This window comes from Hemitrygon akajei, chromosome 16, assembly GCF_048418815.1.
Source record: "Hemitrygon akajei chromosome 16, sHemAka1.3, whole genome shotgun sequence".
Classification (NCBI taxonomy): domain Eukaryota; kingdom Metazoa; phylum Chordata; class Chondrichthyes; order Myliobatiformes; family Dasyatidae; genus Hemitrygon; species Hemitrygon akajei.
This window is the reverse complement of record NC_133139.1, coordinates 27,056,194-27,077,211: the sequence shown is the minus strand read 5'-3', so window position 1 is coordinate 27,077,211 and position 21,018 is coordinate 27,056,194.

Sequence of the window (21,018 nt, the reverse complement as noted above, 5' to 3'; positions counted from 1 at the left end):
TCACTCTTGGAGAGACAGTACTGAGTGAGTGGTCACTTTTGGAGGGACAGTACTGAGGTAGTGGTCACTCTCAGAGAGACAGAACAGAGCGAGTTGTCACTCCTGGAGGGACAGTACTGAGGGAATGGTCAATCTTGGAGGGACAGTAGGGAGGGAGTGGTCACTGTGGGAGGGACAGTACTGAGGGAGTGGTCACTGTGGGAGTGTCAGTACTGAGGGAGTGGTCACTCTTGGAGGGACAGTAGTGAGGGAGCGGTCACTGCTGGAGAAACAGTACTGAAGGAGTTGTCACTGTTGGTGGGATAGTACCGATGGAGTAGTGACTGTGGGAGGGACAGTACTGAGGGAGTGGTCACTGTTGGTGGGACAGTAGGGAGGGAGTGGTCACTGTTTGAGGGACAGTACTGAGGGAGTGGTCACTGTGGGAGGGACAGTACTGAGGGAGTGGTCACTCTATGGAAGGACAGTAGTGAGGGAGCAGTCACTGCTGGAGAATCTGTACCGAGGGAGTGGTCACTTTTGGAGGGATAGTAACAAGGGAGTGGTTACTGTTGGAGGGACAGTCCTGAGGGAGTGGTCATTTTTGGTAGTTCGGTACTGAGGGAGTGGTCACTTTTAGAGGTAGGTTTCCGCTGGAGTGGTCACTGTTGGAGGGACAGTACTCAGGGAGTAGTCACTGTTGGAGGGACAGTACTGGGGGAGAAGTCACTATTGGAGGGACAGTACTGAGGGAGTGGTCACTGTGGGAGGGACAGTACAGAGGGAGTGGTCACTGTTGGATCGACAGTACAGAGGGAGTGGTCACTGTTTGAGGGACAGTACTGAGGGAGTGGTCACTGTTTGAGGGACAGTACTGAGGCAGTGGTCACTGTTTGAGGGACAGTACTGAGGGTGTGGTCACGGCTGGAGGGATAGTACTGAGGGAGTGGTCACTGTGGGAGGGACAGTACTGAGGGAGTGGTCACTTTTGGAGGGATAGTACCAAGGAAGTGGTTTCTGTTGGAGGGACAGTCCCGAGGGAGTGGTCATTTTTGGTAGTTCGGTACTGAGGGAGTGATCGCTATAGGTGAGACAGTACTGAGGGAGTGGTCTCTTTTAGAGGTAGCTTACTGCTGGAGCGGTCACCGTTCGAGGGACTGTACTGAGGAGTAGTCACTGTTGGAGGGACAGTACTGAGGGAGTGGTCACTCTTGGAGGGACAGTACTGAGGGAGTGGTCACTCTTGGAGGGACGACTGAGGAAGTGTTGATTGTTGGGTGGACCGTAATGAGGGAGAAGTCACTATTGGAGCGACAGTGCTGAGGGAGTGGTCACTGTGGGAGGGACAGTACAGAGGGAGTCATCACAGTTGGAGCGACAGTACTGAGGGAGTGGTCACTGTGGGAGGGACAGTACAGAGGGAGTCATCACAGTTGGAGCGACAGTACTGAGGGAGTGGTCACTGTGGGAGGGACAGTACTGAGGGAGTGGTCACTGTTGGTGGGACAGTAGGGTGGGAGTGGTCACTGCTCGACGGACAGTACTTAGGGAGTGGTCACTCTTGGAGAGACAGTACTGAGTGAGTGGTCACTTTTGGAGGGATAGTACTGATGGAGTGGTCAATTTTAGAGGTAGTTTACTGCTGGAGTGGTCACTGTTGGAGGGACAGTACTGAGGTAGTGGTCACACTCGGAGAGACAGTACAGCGCGAGTTGTCACTCCTGGAGGGACAGTACTGAGGGAGTGGTCAGTCTTGGAGGGACAGTAGGGAGGGAGTGGACACACTAGTAGGGACAGTAGTGAGGGAGTGGTCACTCTCGGAGAGACAGAACAGAGCGAGTTGTCACTCCTGGAGGGGCAGTACTGAGGGAGTGGTCAATCTTGGAGGGACAGTAGGGAGGGAGTGGTCACACTAGTAGGGACAGTAGTGAGGGAGTGGTCACTGCTGGAGGGACAATACTGAGGGACTGCTCACTGTCGGAGGGACAGTATTGAGAGAGTGTTCACTTTTGGAGGGACAGCAGCGAGGGAGTGTTCACTCTTGGAGGGACAGTAGTGAGGGAGTCGTCACTCCTGGATGGACAGTATTGAGGGAGTGTTCACTCTTTGAAGGACAGTAGTGAGGGAGTGTTCACTGCTGGAGGGACAGTAGTGAGGGAGTGGTCACTGTTGGAGGGACAGTACTGAGGGTGTGGTTACTATTGGAGGGACAGTACTGAGGGAGTGGTCACTGTGGGAGGGACAGTACTGAGGGAGTTGTCACTGTTGGAGGGACAGTACTGAGGGAGTGGTCACTGTGGGAGGGTCAGTACTGAGGGAGTAGTCACTGTTAGAGGGACAGTAGTGAGGGAGTAGTCACTATTGGAGGGACAGTACTGAGGGAGTGGTCACTGTGGGAGGATCAGTACTGAGGGAGTGGTCACTCTTGGAGGGACAGTAGTGAGGGAGCGGTCACTGCTGGAGAAATAGTACTGATGGAGTTGTCACTCTTGGTGGGATAGTACCGAGGCAGTGGTGACTGTGGGAGGGACAGTACTGATGGAGTGGTCACTGCTGGTGGGACAGTAGGGAGGGAGTGGTCACTGTTTGAGGGACAGTATGGAGGGAGTGGTCACTGTGGGAGGGACAGTAACGAGAGAGTGGTCACTGTTGGAGGGACAGTACCGAGGGAGCAGTCACTGCTTGAGAATCAGTATCGAGGGAGTGGTCACTTTTGGAGGGACAGTACTGAGGGAGTGGTTACTGTTGGAGGGACAGTCCCGAGGGAGTGGTCATTTTTGGTAGGTCGGTACTGAGGGAGTGATTGCTATAGGAGGGACAGTACTGAGGGAGTGGTCACTTTTAGAGGTAGGTTTCCGCTGGAGTGGTCACTGGTGGAGGGACAGTAATCAGGGAGTAGTCACTGTTGGAGGGACAGTACTGGGGGAGAAGTCACTATTGGAGGGACAGTACTGAGGGAGTGGTCACTGTTGGTGGGACAGTAGGGAGGGAGTGGTCACTGTTTGAGGGACAGTAGGGAGGGAGTGGTCACTGTGGGAGGGACAGTACTGAGGGAGTGGTGACTGTGGGAGGGACAGTACTGACGGAGTGGTCACTGTTTGAGGGACAGTAGGGAGGGAGTGGTCACTGTTTGAGGGACAGTACTGAGGGAGTGGTCACTATTGGAGGGACAGTACTGAGGGAGTGGTCACTTTTAGAGGTAGGTTACTGCTGGAGTGGTCACCGTTCGAGGGACTGTACTGAGGAGTAGTCACTGTTGGAGGGACAGTACTGAGGGAGTAGTCACTGTTGGAGGGACAGTAGTGAGGGAGTGGTCACTGCTGGAGGGACAGTAGTGAGGGAGTGGTCATTCTTCGAGGGACAGTAATGAGCGAGTGGTCACTGTTGGAGGGACAGTACTGAGGGTGTGGTCAATGTTGGAGGGAATGTAGGGAGGGAGTGGTCACTGTTGGAGGGTCAGTACCGAGGGAGTGGTCACTCTTGGAGGGACAGTAGTGATGGAGCGGTCACTGTTGGAGGGACAGTACTGAGGGAATGGTCACACTTGGAGAGACAGTACTGAGTGAGTGGTCACTTTTGGAGGGACAGTACTGAGGGAGCGGTCAATTTTAGAGGTAGGTTACTGCTGGAGTGGTCACTGTTGGAGGGACAGTACTGAGGTAGTGGTCACTGTGGGAGGGACAGTAGGGAGGGATTGGTCACTGTTTGAGGGACAGTAGGGAGGGAGTGGTCACTGTGGGAGGGACAGTACTGAGGGAGTGGTCACTCTTGGAGGGACAGTAGTGAGGGAGCGGTCACTGCTGGAGAAACAGTACTGAAGGAGTTGTCACTGTTGGTGGGATAGTACCGAGGGAGTGCTCACTATTGGAGGGACAGTCCCGAGGGAGTGGTCATTTTTGGTAGTTCGGTACTGAGGGAGTGATCGCTATAGGAGAGACAGTACTGAGGGAGTGGCACTTTTAGAGTTAGGTTTCCGCTGGAGTGGTCACTGTTGGAGGGACAGTACTGAGGGAGTAGTCACTGTTGGAGGGACAGTACTCAGGGAGTAGTCACTATTGGAGGGACAGTACTGAGGGAGTGGTCACTGTGGGAGGGACAGTACAGAGGGAGTCATCACAGTTGGAGCGACAGTACTGAGGGAGTGGTCACTGTGGGAGGGACAGTACTGAGGGAGTGGTCACTGTTGGTGGGACAGTACAGAGGGACTGGTCACTGTTTGAGGGACAGTAGGGTGGGAGTGGTCACTGCTCGATGGACAGTACTTAGGGAGTGGTCACTATTGGAGAGACAGTACTGAGTGAGTGGTCACTTTTGGAGGGATAGTACTGATGGAGTGGTCAATTTTAGAGGTAGTTTACTGCTGGAGTGGTCACTGTTGGAGGGACAGTACTGAGGTAGTGGTCACACTCGGAGAGACAGTACAGCGCGAGTTGTCACTCCTGGAGGGACAGTACTGAGGGAGTGGTCAGTCTTGGAGGGACAGTAGGGAGGGAGTGGACACACTAGTAGGGACAGTAGTGAGGGAGTGGTCACTCTCGGAGAGACAGAACAGAGCGAGTTGTCACTCCTGGAGGGGCAGTACTGAGGGAGTGGTCAATCTTGGAGGGACAGTAGGGAGGGAGTGGTCACACTAGTAGGGACAGTAGTGAGGGAGTGGTCACTCCTGGATGGACAGTATTGAGGGAGTGTTCACTCTTTGAAGGACAGTAGTGAGGGAGTGTTCACTGCTGGAGGGACAGTAGTGAGGGAGTGGTCACTGTTGGAGGGACAGTACTGAGGGTGTGGTTACTATTGGAGGGACAGTACTTAGGGAGTGGTCACTGTGGGAGGGACAGTACTGAGGGAGTTGTCACTGTTGGAGGGACAGTACTGAGGGAGTGTTCACTGTGGGAGGGTCAGTACTGAGGGAGTAGTCACTGTTAGAGGGACAGTAGTGAGGGAGTAGTCACTATTGGAGGGACAGTACTGAGGGAGTGGTCACTGTGGGAGGGACAGTACTGAGGGAGTGGTCACTCTTGGAGGGACAGTAGTGAGGGAGCGGTCACTGCTGGAGAAATAGTACTGATGGAGTTGTCACTCTTGGTGGGATAGTACCGAGGCAGTGGTGACTGTGGGAGGGACAGTACTGATGGAGTGGTCACTGTTGGTGGGACAGTAGGGAGGGAGTGGTCACTGTGGGAGGGACAGTACTGAGGGAGTGGTCACTCTATGGAAGGACAGTAGTGAGGGAGCAGTCACTGCTGGAGAATCAGTACCGAGGGAGTGGTCACTTTTGAGGGATAGTACCAAGGGAGTGGTTACTGTTGGAGGGACAGTCCCAAGGGAGTGGTCATTTTTGGTAGTTCGGTACTGAGGGAGTGATCGCTATAGGAGAGACAGTACTGAGGGAGTGGTCACTTTTAGAGGTAGGTTTCCGCTGGAGTGGTCACTGTTGGAGGGACAGTACTCAGGGAGTAGTCACTATTGGAGGGACAGTAACGAGAGAGTGGTCACTGTTGGAGGGACAGTACCGAGGGAGCAGTCACTGCTTGAGAATCAGTACCGAGGGAGTGGTCACTTTTGGAGGGACAGTACTGAGGGAGTGGTTACTGTTGGAGGGACAGTCCCGAGGGAGTGGTCATTTTTGGTAGGTCGGTACTGAGGGAGTGATTGCTATAGGAGGGACAGTACTGAGGGAGTGGTCACTTTTAGAGGTAGGTTTCCGCTGGAGTGGTCACTGGTGGAGGGACAGTAATCAGGGAGTAGTCACTGTTGGAGGGACAGTACTGGGGGAGAAGTCACTATTGGAGGGACAGTACCGAGAGAGTGGTCACTGTGGGAGGGACAGTACAGAGGGAGTGGTCACTGTTGGAGGGACAGTAGTGAGGGAGCGGTCACTGCTGGAGAAACAGTACTGAAGGAGTTGTCACTGTTGGTGGGATAGTACCGAGGGAGTGCTCACTATTGGAGGGACAGTCCCGAGGGAGTGGTCATTTTTGGTAGTTCGGTACTGAGGGAGTGATCGCTATAGGAGAGACAGTACTGAGGGAGTGGCACTTTTAGAGTTAGGTTTCCGCTGGAGTGGTCACTGTTGGAGGGACAGTACTCAGGGAGTAGTCACTGTTGGAGGGACAGTACTCAGGGAGTAGTCACTATTGGAGGGACAGTACCGAGAGAGTGGTCACTGTTGGAGGGACAGTACCGAGGGAGTGGTCACTGTTGGAGCGACAGTAGGGAGGGAGTGGTCACTGTTTGAGTGACAGTAGGGAGGGAGTGGTCACGGCTGGAGGGATAGTACTGAGGGAGTGGTCACTGTGGGAGGGTCAGTACTGAGGGAGTGGTCACTATTGGAGGGACAGTACTGAGGGAGTGGTCAATTTTGGAGGGATAGTACCAAGGGAGTGGTTTCTGTTGGAGGGACAGTCCCCTGGGAGTGGTCATTTTTGGTAGTTCGATACTGAGGGAGTGATCGCTATAGGAGAGACAGTACTGAGGGAGTGGTCACTTTTAGAGGTAGCTTACTGCTGGAGCGGTCACCGTTCGAGGGACTGTACTGAGGAGTAGTCACTGTGGAGGGACAGTACTGAGGGAGTGGTCACTCTTGGAGGGACAGTACTGAGGGAGTGGTCACTCTTGGAGGGACGACTGAGGAATTGTTGATTGTTGGGTGGACCGTAATGAGGGTGAAGTCACTATTGGAGGGACAGTGCTGAGGGAGTGGTCACTGTGGGAGGGACAGTACAGAGGGAGTCATCACAGTTGGAGCGACAGTACTGAGAGAGTGGTCACTCTTGGAGGGACAGTAGTGAGGGAGCGGTCACTGCTGGTGGGACAGTACTGAGTGAGTGGTCACTTTTGGAGGGACAGTACTGAGGTAGTGGTCACACTCGGAGAGACAGTACAGAGCGAATTGTCACTCCTGGAGGGACAGAACTGAGGGAGTGGTCAGTCTTGGAGGGACAGTAGAGAGGGAGTGGTCACACTAGTAGGGACAGTAGTGAGGGAGTGGTCACAGCTGGAGGGACAATACTGAGGGACTGCTCACTGTCGAAGGGAAAGTATTGAGAGAGTGTTCACTTTTGGAGGGACAGTAGTGAGGGAGTGTTCACTCTTGGAGGGACAGTAGTGAGGGAGTGGTCACTCCTGGATGTACAGTATTGAGGGAGTGCTCACTCTTGGAGAGACAGTAGTGAGGGAGTGGTCACAGCTGCAGGGACAGTAGTGAGGGAGTGGTCACTATTGGAAGGACAGTACTGAGGGAATGGTCACTGTTGGAGGGACAGTACTGAGGGTGTGGTCACTATTGGAAGGACAGTACGGAGGGAGTGGTCACTGTGGGAGGGACAGTACTGAGGGAGTGGTTACTGTTAGAGGGACAGTAGTGAGGGAGTAGTCACTGTCAGAGGGACAGAACAGAGGGAGGTGTCACTGTGGGAGGGACAGTACAGAGGGAGTGGTCACTGTTGGAGCAACAGTACTGACGGAGTGGTCACTGTGGGAGGGTCAGTACTGAGGGAGTGGTCACTCTTGGAGGGACAGTAGTGAGGGAGCGGTCACTGCTGGAGAAACAGTACTGAAGGAGTTGTCACTGTTGGTGGGATAGTACCGAGGGAGTGCTCACTATTGGAGGGACAGTCCCGAGGGAGTGGTCATTTTTGGTAGTTCGGTACTGAGGGAGTGATCGCTATAGGAGAGACAGTACTGAGGAGTGGCACTTTTAGAGTTAGGTTTCCGCTGGAGTGGTCACTGTTGGAGGGACAGTACTGAGGGAGTAGTCACTGTTGGAGGGACAGTACTCAGGGAGTAGTCACTATTGGAGGGACAGTACTGAGGGAGTGGTCACTGTGGGAGGGACAGTACAGAGGGAGTCATCACAGTTGGAGCGACAGTACTGAGGGAGTGGTCACTGTGGGAGGGACAGTACTGAGGGAGTGGTCACTGTTGGTGGGACAGTACTGAGGGAGTGGTCACTGTTGGTGGGACAGTACAGAGGGACTGGTCACTGTTTGAGGGACAGTAGGGTGGGAGTGGTCACTGCTCGACGGACAGTACTTAGGGAGTGGTCACTATTGGAGAGACAGTACTGAGTGAGTGGTCACTTTTGGAGGGATAGTACTGATGGAGTGGTCAATTTTAGAGGTAGTTTACTGCTGGAGTGGTCACTGTTGGAGGGACAGTACTGAGGTAGTGGTCACACTCGGAGAGACAGTACAGCGCGAGTTGTCACTCCTGGAGGGACAGTACTGAGGGAGTGGTCAGTCTTGGAGGGACAGTAGGGAGGGAGTGGACACACTAGTAGGGACAGTAGTGAGGGAGTGGTCACTCTCGGAGAGACAGAACAGAGCGAGTTGTCACTCCTGGAGGGGCAGTACTGAGGGAGTGGTCAATCTTGGAGGGACAGTAGGGAGGGAGTGGTCACACTAGTAGGGACAGTAGTGAGGGAGTGGTCACTGCTGGAGGGACAATACTGAGGGACTGCTCACTGTCGGAGGGACAGTATTGAGAGAGTGTTCACTCTTGGAGGGACAGTAGTGAGGGAGTCGTCACTCCTGGATGGACAGTATTGAGGGAGTGTTCACTGCTGGAGGGACAGTAGTGAGGGAGTGGTCACTGTTGGAGGGACAGTAGTGAGGGAGTGGTCACTGTTGGAGGGACAGTACTGAGGGTGTGGTTACTATTGGAGGGACAGTACTGAGGGAGTTGTCACTGTTGGAGGGACAGTACTGAGGGAGTGGTCACTGTGGGAGGGTCAGTACTGAGGGAGTAGTCACTGTTAGAGGGACAGTAGTGAGGGAGTAGTCACTATTGGAGGGACAGTACTGAGGGAGTGGTCACTGTGGGAGGATCAGTACTGAGGGAGTGGTCACTCTTGGAGGGACAGTAGTGAGGGAGCGGTCACTGCTGGAGAAATAGTACTGATGGAGTTGTCACTCTTGGTGGGATAGTACCGAGGCAGTGGTGACTGTGGGAGGGACAGTACTGATGGAGTGGTCACTGTTGGTGGGACAGTAGGGAGGGAGTGGTCACTGTTTGAGGGACAGTATGGAGGGAGTGGTCACTATGGGAGGGACAGTACTGAGGGAGTGGTCACTCTATGGAAGGACAGTAGTGAGGGAGCAGTCACTGCTGGAGAATCAGTACCAAGGGAGTGGTTACTGTTGGAGGGACAGTCCCAAGGGAGTGGTCATTTTTGGTAGTTCGGTACTGAGGGAGTGATCGCTATAGGAGAGACAGTACTGAGGGAGTGGTCACTTTTAGAGGTAGGTTTCCGCTGGAGTGGTCACTGTTGGAGGGACAGTACTCAGGGAGTAGTCACTATTGGAGGGACAGTAACGAGAGAGTGGTCACTGTTGGAGGGACAGTGCCGAGGGAGCAGTCACTGCTTGAGAATCAGTATCGAGGGAGTGGTCACTTTTGGAGGGACAGTACTGGGGGAGAAGTCACTATTGGAGGGACAGTACTGAGGGAGTGGTCACTGTTGGTGGGACAGTAGGGAGGGAGTGGTCACTGTTTGAGGGACAGTAGGGAGGGAGTGGTCACTGTGGGAGGGACAGTACTGAGGGAGTGGTGACTGTGGGAGGGACAGTACTGACGGAGTGGTCACTGTTTGAGGGACAGTAGGGAGGGAGTGGTCACTGTTTGAGGGACAGTACTGAGGGAGTGGTCACTATTGGAGGGACAGTACTGAGGGAGTGGTCACTTTTAGAGGTAGGTTACTGCTGGAGTGGTCACCGTTCGAGGGACTGTACTGAGGAGTAGTCACTGTTGGAGGGACAGTACTGAGGGAGTAGTCACTGTTGGAGGGACAGTAGTGAGGGAGTGGTCACTGCTGGAGGGACAGTAGTGAGGGAGTGGTCATTCTTCGAGGGACAGTAATGAGCGAGTGGTCACTGTTGGAGGGACAGTACTGAGGGTGTGGTCAATGTTGGAGGGAATGTAGGGAGGGAGTGGTCACTGTTGGAGGGTCAGTACCGAGGGAGTGGTCACTCTTGGAGGGACAGTAGTGATGGAGCGGTCACTGTTGGAGGGACAGTACTGAGGGAATGGTCACACTTGGAGAGACAGTACTGAGTGAGTGGTCACTTTTGGAGGGACAGTACTGAGGGAGCGGTCAATTTTAGAGGTAGGTTACTGCTGGAGTGGTCACTGTTGGAGGGACAGTACTGAGGTAGTGGTCACTGTGGGAGGGACAGTAGGGAGGGATTAGTCACTGTTTGAGGGACAGTAGGGAGGGAGTGGTCACTGTGGGAGGGACAGTACTGTGGGAGTGGTCACTATTGGAGGGACAGTACTGAGGGAGTGGTCACTTTTAGAGGTAGGTTACTGCTGGAGTAGTCACCGTTCAAGGGACAGTACTGAGGAGTAGTCACTGATGGAGGGACAGTACTGAGGGAGTAGTCACTGTTGGAGGGACAGCAGTGAGGGAGTGGTCACTGTTGGAGGGACAGTACTGAGGGAGTGGTCAATGTTGGAGGGAATGTAGGGAGGGAGTGGTCACTGTTGGAGGGTCAGTACCGAGGGAGTGGTCACTCTTGGAGGAACAGGACTGAGGGAGTGGTCACTGTTGGAGGGACAGTACTGAGTGAGTGGTCACTTTTTGAGGGACAGTACTGAGGGAGCGGTCAATTTTAGAGGTAGGTTACTGCTGGAGTGGTCACTGTTGGAGGGACAGTACTGAGGGAGTGGTCACTCTCGGAGAGACAGTACAGAGCGAGTAGTCACTCCTGGATAGACAGTACTGAGGGAGTGGTCAATCTTGGAGGGACAGTAGTGAGGGAGTGGTCACTGCTGGAGCGACAATACTGAGGGACTGCTCACTGTCGGAGGGACAGTATTGAGAGAGTGTTCACTTTTGGAGGGACAGTAGTGAGGGAGTGTTCACTCTTGGAGGGACAGTAGTGAGGGAGTGGTCACTCCTGGATGGACAGTATTGAGGGAGTGTTCACTCTTGGAGGGACAGTAGTGAGGGAGTGGTCACTGCTGGAGGGACAGTACTGAAGGAGTGGTCACTATTGGAGGGACAGTACTGAGGGAGTGGTGACAGTGGGTGGGTCAGTACTGAGGGAGTGGTGACTGTGGGAGGGACAGTACTGAGGGAGTTGTCACTTTTGGTGGGACAGTAGGTAGGGAGGGGTCACTTTTAGAGGTAGGTTACTGCTGGAGTGGTCACCGTTCGAGGGACTGTACTGAGGAGTAGTCACTGTTGGAGGGACAGTACTGAGGGAGTGGTCACTGTTGGAGGGACAGTACTGAGATAGTGGTCACTGTTGGAGGGACAGTACTTAGGGAGTAGTCACTGTTGGAGGGACAATACTGGGGGAGTATCACTCTTGGAGGGACAGTACTGTGGGAGTGGTCACTCTTGGAGGGACAACTGAGGAAGTGTTGATTGTTGGGTGGACAGTAATGAGGGAGAAGTCACTATTGGAGGGACAGTACTGAGGGAGTGGTCACTGTGGGAGGGACAGTACCGAGGGAGTGGTCACTGTTTGAGGGACAGTACGGAGGGAGTGGTGAATGTTTGAGGGACAGTAGGGAGGGAGTGGTCACTTTTGGAGGGATAGTACCAAGGGAGTGGATACTGTTTGAGGGATAGTCCCGAGGGAGTGGTCATTTTAGGCAGTTCGGTACTGAGGGAGTGATCACTATAGGAGAGACAGTACTGAGGGAGTGGTCACTGTTGGAGGGACAGTACTGAGAGAGTGGTCACTGTTGGAGGGACAGTACTGAGGAAGTGGTCACTCTTGGACGACTACTGAGGAAGTGTTGATTGTTGGGTGGACAGTAAAGAGGGAGAAGTCACTATTGGAGGGACAGTACTGAGGGAGTGGTCACTGTGGGAGGGACAGTACTGAGGGAGTGGTCACTCTTGGAGGGACAGTACTGAGGGAGTGGTCAATCTTGGAGGGACAGTAGGGAGGGAGTGGTCACACTAGTAGGGACAGTAGTGAGGGAGTGGTCACTGCTGGAGGGACAATACTGAGGGACTGCTCACTGTCGGAGGGACAGTATTGAGAGAGTGTTCACTCTTGGAGGGACAGTAGTGAGGGAGTCGTCACTCCTGGATGGACAGTATTGAGGGAGTGTTCACTGCTGGAGGGACAGTAGTGAGGGAGTGGTCACTGTTGGAGGGACAGTAGTGAGGGAGTGGTCACTGTTGGAGGGACAGTACTGAGGGTGTGGTTACTATTGGAGGGACAGTACTGAGGGAGTTGTCACTGTTGGAGGGACAGTACTGAGGGAGTGGTCACTGTGGGAGGGTCAGTACTGAGGGAGTAGTCACTGTTAGAGGGACAGTAGTGAGGGAGTAGTCACTATTGGAGGGACAGTACTGAGGGAGTGGTCACTGTGGGAGGATCAGTACTGAGGGAGTGGTCACTCTTGGAGGGACAGTAGTGAGGGAGCGGTCACTGCTGGAGAAATAGTACTGATGGAGTTGTCACTCTTGGTGGGATAGTACCGAGGCAGTGGTGACTGTGGGAGGGACAGTACTGATGGAGTGGTCACTGTTGGTGGGACAGTAGGGAGGGAGTGGTCACTGTTTGAGGGACAGTATGGAGGGAGTGGTCACTATGGGAGGGACAGTACTGAGGGAGTGGTCACTCTATGGAAGGACAGTAGTGAGGGAGCAGTCACTGCTGGAGAATCAGTACCAAGGGAGTGGTTACTGTTGGAGGGACAGTCCCAAGGGAGTGGTCATTTTTGGTAGTTCGGTACTGAGGGAGTGATCGCTATAGGAGAGACAGTACTGAGGGAGTGGTCACTTTTAGAGGTAGGTTTCCGCTGGAGTGGTCACTGTTGGAGGGACAGTACTCAGGGAGTAGTCACTATTGGAGGGACAGTAACGAGAGAGTGGTCACTGTTGGAGGGACAGTGCCGAGGGAGCAGTCACTGCTTGAGAATCAGTATCGAGGGAGTGGTCACTTTTGGAGGGACAGTACTGGGGGAGAAGTCACTATTGGAGGGACAGTACTGAGGGAGTGGTCACTGTTGGTGGGACAGTAGGGAGGGAGTGGTCACTGTTTGAGGGACAGTAGGGAGGGAGTGGTCACTGTGGGAGGGACAGTACTGAGGGAGTGGTGACTGTGGGAGGGACAGTACTGACGGAGTGGTCACTGTTTGAGGGACAGTAGGGAGGGAGTGGTCACTGTTTGAGGGACAGTACTGAGGGAGTGGTCACTATTGGAGGGACAGTACTGAGGGAGTGGTCACTTTTAGAGGTAGGTTACTGCTGGAGTGGTCACCGTTCGAGGGACTGTACTGAGGAGTAGTCACTGTTGGAGGGACAGTACTGAGGGAGTAGTCACTGTTGGAGGGACAGTAGTGAGGGAGTGGTCACTGCTGGAGGGACAGTAGTGAGGGAGTGGTCATTCTTCGAGGGACAGTAATGAGCGAGTGGTCACTGTTGGAGGGACAGTACTGAGGGTGTGGTCAATGTTGGAGGGAATGTAGGGAGGGAGTGGTCACTGTTGGAGGGTCAGTACCGAGGGAGTGGTCACTCTTGGAGGGACAGTAGTGATGGAGCGGTCACTGTTGGAGGGACAGTACTGAGGGAATGGTCACACTTGGAGAGACAGTACTGAGTGAGTGGTCACTTTTGGAGGGACAGTACTGAGGGAGCGGTCAATTTTAGAGGTAGGTTACTGCTGGAGTGGTCACTGTTGGAGGGACAGTACTGAGGTAGTGGTCACTGTGGGAGGGACAGTAGGGAGGGATTAGTCACTGTTTGAGGGACAGTAGGGAGGGAGTGGTCACTGTGGGAGGGACAGTACTGTGGGAGTGGTCACTATTGGAGGGACAGTACTGAGGGAGTGGTCACTTTTAGAGGTAGGTTACTGCTGGAGTAGTCACCGTTCAAGGGACAGTACTGAGGAGTAGTCACTGATGGAGGGACAGTACTGAGGGAGTAGTCACTGTTGGAGGGACAGCAGTGAGGGAGTGGTCACTGTTGGAGGGACAGTACTGAGGGAGTGGTCAATGTTGGAGGGAATGTAGGGAGGGAGTGGTCACTGTTGGAGGGTCAGTACCGAGGGAGTGGTCACTCTTGGAGGAACAGGACTGAGGGAGTGGTCACTGTTGGAGGGACAGTACTGAGTGAGTGGTCACTTTTTGAGGGACAGTACTGAGGGAGCGGTCAATTTTAGAGGTAGGTTACTGCTGGAGTGGTCACTGTTGGAGGGACAGTACTGAGGGAGTGGTCACTCTCGGAGAGACAGTACAGAGCGAGTAGTCACTCCTGGATAGACAGTACTGAGGGAGTGGTCAATCTTGGAGGGACAGTAGTGAGGGAGTGGTCACTGCTGGAGCGACAATACTGAGGGACTGCTCACTGTCGGAGGGACAGTATTGAGAGAGTGTTCACTTTTGGAGGGACAGTAGTGAGGGAGTGTTCACTCTTGGAGGGACAGTAGTGAGGGAGTGGTCACTCCTGGATGGACAGTATTGAGGGAGTGTTCACTCTTGGAGGGACAGTAGTGAGGGAGTGGTCACTGCTGGAGGGACAGTACTGAAGGAGTGGTCACTATTGGAGGGACAGTACTGAGGGAGTGGTGACAGTGGGTGGGTCAGTACTGAGGGAGTGGTGACTGTGGGAGGGACAGTACTGAGGGAGTTGTCACTTTTGGTGGGACAGTAGGTAGGGAGGGGTCACTTTTAGAGGTAGGTTACTGCTGGAGTGGTCACCGTTCGAGGGACTGTACTGAGGAGTAGTCACTGTTGGAGGGACAGTACTGAGGGAGTGGTCACTGTTGGAGGGACAGTACTGAGATAGTGGTCACTGTTGGAGGGACAGTACTTAGGGAGTAGTCACTGTTGGAGGGACAATACTGGGGGAGTATCACTCTTGGAGGGACAGTACTGTGGGAGTGGTCACTCTTGGAGGGACAACTGAGGAAGTGTTGATTGTTGGGTGGACAGTAATGAGGGAGAAGTCACTATTGGAGGGACAGTACTGAGGGAGTGGTCACTGTGGGAGGGACAGTACCGAGGGAGTGGTCACTGTTTGAGGGACAGTACGGAGGGAGTGGTGAATGTTTGAGGGACAGTAGGGAGGGAGTGGTCACTTTTGGAGGGATAGTACCAAGGGAGTGGATACTGTTTGAGGGATAGTCCCGAGGGAGTGGTCATTTTAGGCAGTTCGGTACTGAGGGAGTGATCACTATAGGAGAGACAGTACTGAGGGAGTGGTCACTGTTGGAGGGACAGTACTGAGAGAGTGGTCACTGTTGGAGGGACAGTACTGAGGAAGTGGTCACTCTTGGACGACTACTGAGGAAGTGTTGATTGTTGGGTGGACAGTAAAGAGGGAGAAGTCACTATTGGAGGGACAGTACTGAGGGAGTGGTCACTGTGGGAGGGACAGTACTGAGGGAGTGGTCACTCTTGGAGGGACAGTACTGAGGGAGTGGTCAATCTTGGAGGGACAGTAGGGAGGGAGTGGTCACACTAGTAGGGACAGTAGTGAGGGAGTGGTCACTGCTGGAGGGACAATACTGAGGGACTGCTCACTGTCGGAGGGACAGTATTGAGAGAGTGTTCACTCTTGGAGGGACAGTAGTGAGGGAGTCGTCACTCCTGGATGGACAGTATTGAGGGAGTGTTCACTGCTGGAGGGACAGTAGTGAGGGAGTGGTCACTGTTGGAGGGACAGTAGTGAGGGAGTGGTCACTGTTGGAGGGACAGTACTGAGGGTGTGGTTACTATTGGAGGGACAGTACTGAGGGAGTTGTCACTGTTGGAGGGACAGTACTGAGGGAGTGGTCACTGTGGGAGGGTCAGTACTGAGGGAGTAGTCACTGTTAGAGGGACAGTAGTGAGGGAGTAGTCACTATTGGAGGGACAGTACTGAGGGAGTGGTCACTGTGGGAGGATCAGTACTGAGGGAGTGGTCACTCTTGGAGGGACAGTAGTGAGGGAGCGGTCACTGCTGGAGAAATAGTACTGATGGAGTTGTCACTCTTGGTGGGATAGTACCGAGGCAGTGGTGACTGTGGGAGGGACAGTACTGATGGAGTGGTCACTGTTGGTGGGACAGTAGGGAGGGAGTGGTCACTGTTTGAGGGACAGTATGGAGGGAGTGGTCACTATGGGAGGGACAGTACTGAGGGAGTGGTCACTCTATGGAAGGACAGTAGTGAGGGAGCAGTCACTGCTGGAGAATCAGTACCAAGGGAGTGGTTACTGTTGGAGGGACAGTCCCAAGGGAGTGGTCATTTTTGGTAGTTCGGTACTGAGGGAGTGATCGCTATAGGAGAGACAGTACTGAGGGAGTGGTCACTTTTAGAGGTAGGTTTCCGCTGGAGTGGTCACTGTTGGAGGGACAGTACTCAGGGAGTAGTCACTATTGGAGGGACAGTAACGAGAGAGTGGTCACTGTTGGAGGGACAGTGCCGAGGGAGCAGTCACTGCTTGAGAATCAGTATCGAGGGAGTGGTCACTTTTGGAGGGACAGTACTGGGGGAGAAGTCACTATTGGAGGGACAGTACTGAGGGAGTGGTCACTGTTGGTGGGACAGTAGGGAGGGAGTGGTCACTGTTTGAGGGACAGTAGGGAGGGAGTGGTCACTGTGGGAGGGACAGTACTGAGGGAGTGGTGACTGTGGGAGGGACAGTACTGACGGAGTGGTCACTGTTTGAGGGACAGTAGGGAGGGAGTGGTCACTGTTTGAGGGACAGTACTGAGGGAGTGGTCACTATTGGAGGGACAGTACTGAGGGAGTGGTCACTTTTAGAGGTAGGTTACTGCTGGAGTGGTCACCGTTCGAGGGACTGTACTGAGGAGTAGTCACTGTTGGAGGGACAGTACTGAGGGAGTAGTCACTGTTGGAGGGACAGTAGTGAGGGAGTGGTCACTGCTGGAGGGACAGTAGTGAGGGAGTGGTCATTCTTCGAGGGACAGTAATGAGCGAGTGGTCACTGTTGGAGGGACAGTACTGAGGGTGTGGTCAATGTTGGAGGGAATGTAGGGAGGGAGTGGTCACTGTTGGAGGGTCAGTACCGAGGGAGTGGTCACTCTTGGAGGGACAGTAGTGATGGAGCGGTCACTGTTGGAGGGACAGTACTGAGGGAATGGTCACACTTGGAGAGACAGTACTGAGTGAGTGGTCACTTTTGGAGGGACAGTACTGAGGGAGCGGTCAATTTTAGAGGTAGGTTACTGCTGGAGTGGTCACTGTTGGAGGGACAGTACTGAGGTAGTGGTCACTGTGGGAGGGACAGTAGGGAGGGATTAGTCACTGTTTGAGGGACAGTAGGGAGGGAGTGGTCACTGTGGGAGGGACAGTACTGTGGGAGTGGTCACTATTGGAGGGACAGTACTGAGGGAGTGGTCACTTTTAGAGGTAGGTTACTGCTGGAGTAGTCACCGTTCAAGGGACAGTACTGAGGAGTAGTCACTGATGGAGGGACAGTACTGAGGGAGTAGTCACTGTTGGAGGGACAGCAGTGAGGGAGTGGTCACTGTTGGAGGGACAGTACTGAGGGAGTGGTCAATGTTGGAGGGAATGTAGGGAGGGAGTGGTCACTGTTGGAGGGTCAGTACCGAGGGAGTGGTCACTCTTGGAGGAACAGGACTGAGGGAGTGGTCACTGTTGGAGGGACAGTACTGAGTGAGTGGTCACTTTTTGAGGGACAGTACTGAGGGAGCGGTCAATTTTAGAGGTAGGTTACTGCTGGAGTGGTCACTGTTGGAGGGACAGTACTGAGGGAGTGGTCACTCTCGGAGAGACAGTACAGAGCGAGTAGTCACTCCTGGATAGACAGTACTGAGGGAGTGGTCAATCTTGGAGGGACAGTAGTGAGGGAGTGGTCACTGCTGGAGCGACAATACTGAGGGACTGCTCACTGTCGGAGGGACAGTATTGAGAGAGTGTTCACTTTTGGAGGGACAGTAGTGAGGGAGTGTTCACTCTTGGAGGGACAGTAGTGAGGGAGTGGTCACTCCTGGATGGACAGTATTGAGGGAGTGTTCACTCTTGGAGGGACAGTAGTGAGGGAGTGGTCACTGCTGGAGGGACAGTACTGAAGGAGTGGTCACTATTGGAGGGACAGTACTGAGGGAGTGGTGACTGTGGGAGGGACAGTACTGAGGGAGTGGTCACTATTGGAGGGACAGTACTGAGGGAGTGGTGACAGTGGGTGGGTCAGTACTGAGGGAGTGGTGACTGTGGGAGGGACAGTACTGAGGGAGTTGTCACTTTTGGTGGGACAGTAGGTAGGGAGGGGTCACTTTTAGAGGTAGGTTACTGCTGGAGTGGTCACCGTTCGAGGGACTGTACTGAGGAGTAGTCACTGTTGGAGGGACAGTACTGAGGGAGTGGTCACTGTTGGAGGGACAGTACTGAGATAGTGGTCACTGTTGGAGGGACAGTACTTAGGGAGTAGTCACTGTTGGAGGGACAATACTGGGGGAGTATCACTCTTGGAGGGACAGTACTGTGGGAGTGGTCACTCTTGGAGGGACAACTGAGGAAGTGTTGATTGTTGGGTGGACAGTAATGAGGGAGAAGTCACTATTGGAGGGACAGTACTGAGGGAGTGGTCACTGTGGGAGGGACAGTACCGAGGGAGTGGTCACTGTTTGAGGGACAGTACGGAGGGAGTGGTGAATGTTTGAGGGACAGTAGGGAGGGAGTGGTCACTTTTGGAGGGATCGTACCAAGGGAGTGGATACTGTTTGAGGGATAGTCCCGAGGGAGTGGTCATTTTAGGCAGTTCGGTACTGAGGGAGTGATCACTATAGGAGAGACAGTACTGAGGGAGTGGTCACTGTTGGAGGGACAGTACTGAGAGAGTGGTCACTGTTGGAGGGACAGTACTGAGGAAGTGGTCACTCTTGGACGACTACTGAGGAAGTGTTGATTGTTGGGTGGACAGTAAAGAGGGAGAAGTCACTATTGGAGGGACAGTACTGAGGGAGTGGTCACTGTGGGAGGGACAGTACTGAGGGAGTGGTCACTCTTGGAGGGACAGTACTGAGGGAGTGGTGACTGTGGGAGGGACAGTACTGAGGGAGTGGTCACTGTGGGAGGGACAGTACTGAGGGAGTGGTCAATATTGGAGGGACAGTACTGAGGGAGTGGTCACTGTGGGAGGGACAGTACTGAGGGAGTGGTCAATATTGGAGGGACAGTACTGAGGGAGTGGTGACTGTGGGAGGGACAGTACTGAGGGAGTGGTCACTGTTTGAGGGACAGTAGGGAGGGAGTGGTCACTGTGGGAGGGACAGTACTGTGGGAGTGGTCACTATTGGAGGGACAGTACTGAGGGAGTGGTCACTTTTAGAGGTAGGTTACTGCTGGAGTGGTCACCGTTCGAGGGACTGTACTGAGGAGTAGTCACTGTTGGAGGGACAGTAGTGAGGGAGTGGTCACTGCTGGAGGGACAGTAGTGAGGGAGTGGTCATTCTTCGAGGGACAGTAATGAGCGAGTGGTCACTGTTGGAGGGACAGTACTGAGGGTGTGGTCAATGTTGGAGGGAATGTGGGGAGGGAGTGGTCACTGTTGGAGGGTCAGTACCGTGGGAGTGGTCACTGTTGGAGGGACAGTAGTGAGGGAGTGGTCACTGTTGGAGGGACAGTACTGAGGGAATGGTCACACTTGGAGAGAGTACTGAGTGAGTGGTCACTTTTGGAGGGACAGTACTGAGGGCGCGGTCAATTTCAGAGGTTGGTTACTGAGGTAGTGGTCACTGTGGGAGGGACAGTACTGAGGGAGTGGTCACTGTTGGTGGGACAGTAGGGAGGGAGTGGTCACTGTTTGAGGGACAGTAGGGAGGGAGTGGTCACTGTTGGAGGGACTGTACTGAGGAGTAGTAACTGTTGGAGGGACTGTACTGAGGAGTAGTAACTGTTGGAGGGACAGTACTGAGGGAGTAGTCACTGTTGGAGGAACAGTACTGAGGGAGTGGTCACTCTTGGAGGTACAGTACTGCGGGAGTGGTCACTCTTGGAGGGACTACTGAGGAAGTGTTGATTGTTGGGTGGACAGTAATGAGGGAGAAGTCACTATTGGAGGGACAGTACTGAGGGAGTGGTCACTGTTGGAGGGACAGTACTGAGAGAGTGGTCACTGTTGGAGGGACAGTACAGAGGGAGTGGTCACTGTCGGAGGGACAGTACTGAGGGAGTGGTCACTGTTGGAGGGACAGTACAAAGAGAGTGGTCACTGTTGGAGGGACAGTACAGAGGGAGTGGTCACTGTCGGAGGGACAGTTCAGAGGGAGTGGTCACTGTTTGTGGGACAGTAGTGAGGGAGTGGTCACTGTTTGAGGGACAGTAGGGAGGGAGTTATCACTATTGGATGGACAGTACTGAGGGAGTGGACACTTTTGGAGGGATAGTCCCGAGGGAGTGGTCATTTTTGGTAGTTCGGTACTGAGGGAGTGATCGCAATAGGAGAGACAGTACTGAGGGAGTGGTCTCTGTTGGAGGGACAGTACTGAGAGAGTGGTCACTGTTGGAGGGACAGTACTGAGGGAGTGGTCACTATTGGAGGGACAGTACTGAGGGAGTGGTGACAGTGGGTGGGTCAGTACTGAGGGAGTGGTGACTGTGGGAGGGACAGTACTGAGGGAGTTGTCACTTTTGGTGGGACAGTAGGTAGGGAGGGGTCACTTTTAGAGGTAGGTTACTGCTGGAGTGGTCACCGTTCGAGGGACTGTACTGAGGAGTAGTCACTGTTGGAGGGACAGTACTGAGGGAGTGGTCACTGTTGGAGGGACAGTACTGAGATAGTGGTCACTGTTGGAGGGACAGTACTTAGGGAGTAGTCACTGTTGGAGGGACAATACTGGGGGAGTATCACTCTTGGAGGGACAGTACTGTGGGAGTGGTCACTCTTGGAGGGACAACTGAGGAAGTGTTGATTGTTGGGTGGACAGTAATGAGGGAGAAGTCACTATTGGAGGGACAGTACTGAGGGAGTGGTCACTGTGGGAGGGACAGTACCGAGGGAGTGGTCACTGTTTGAGGGACAGTACGGAGGGAGTGGTGAATGTTTGAGGGACAGTAGGGAGGGAGTGGTCACTTTTGGAGGGATAGTACCAAGGGAGTGGATACTGTT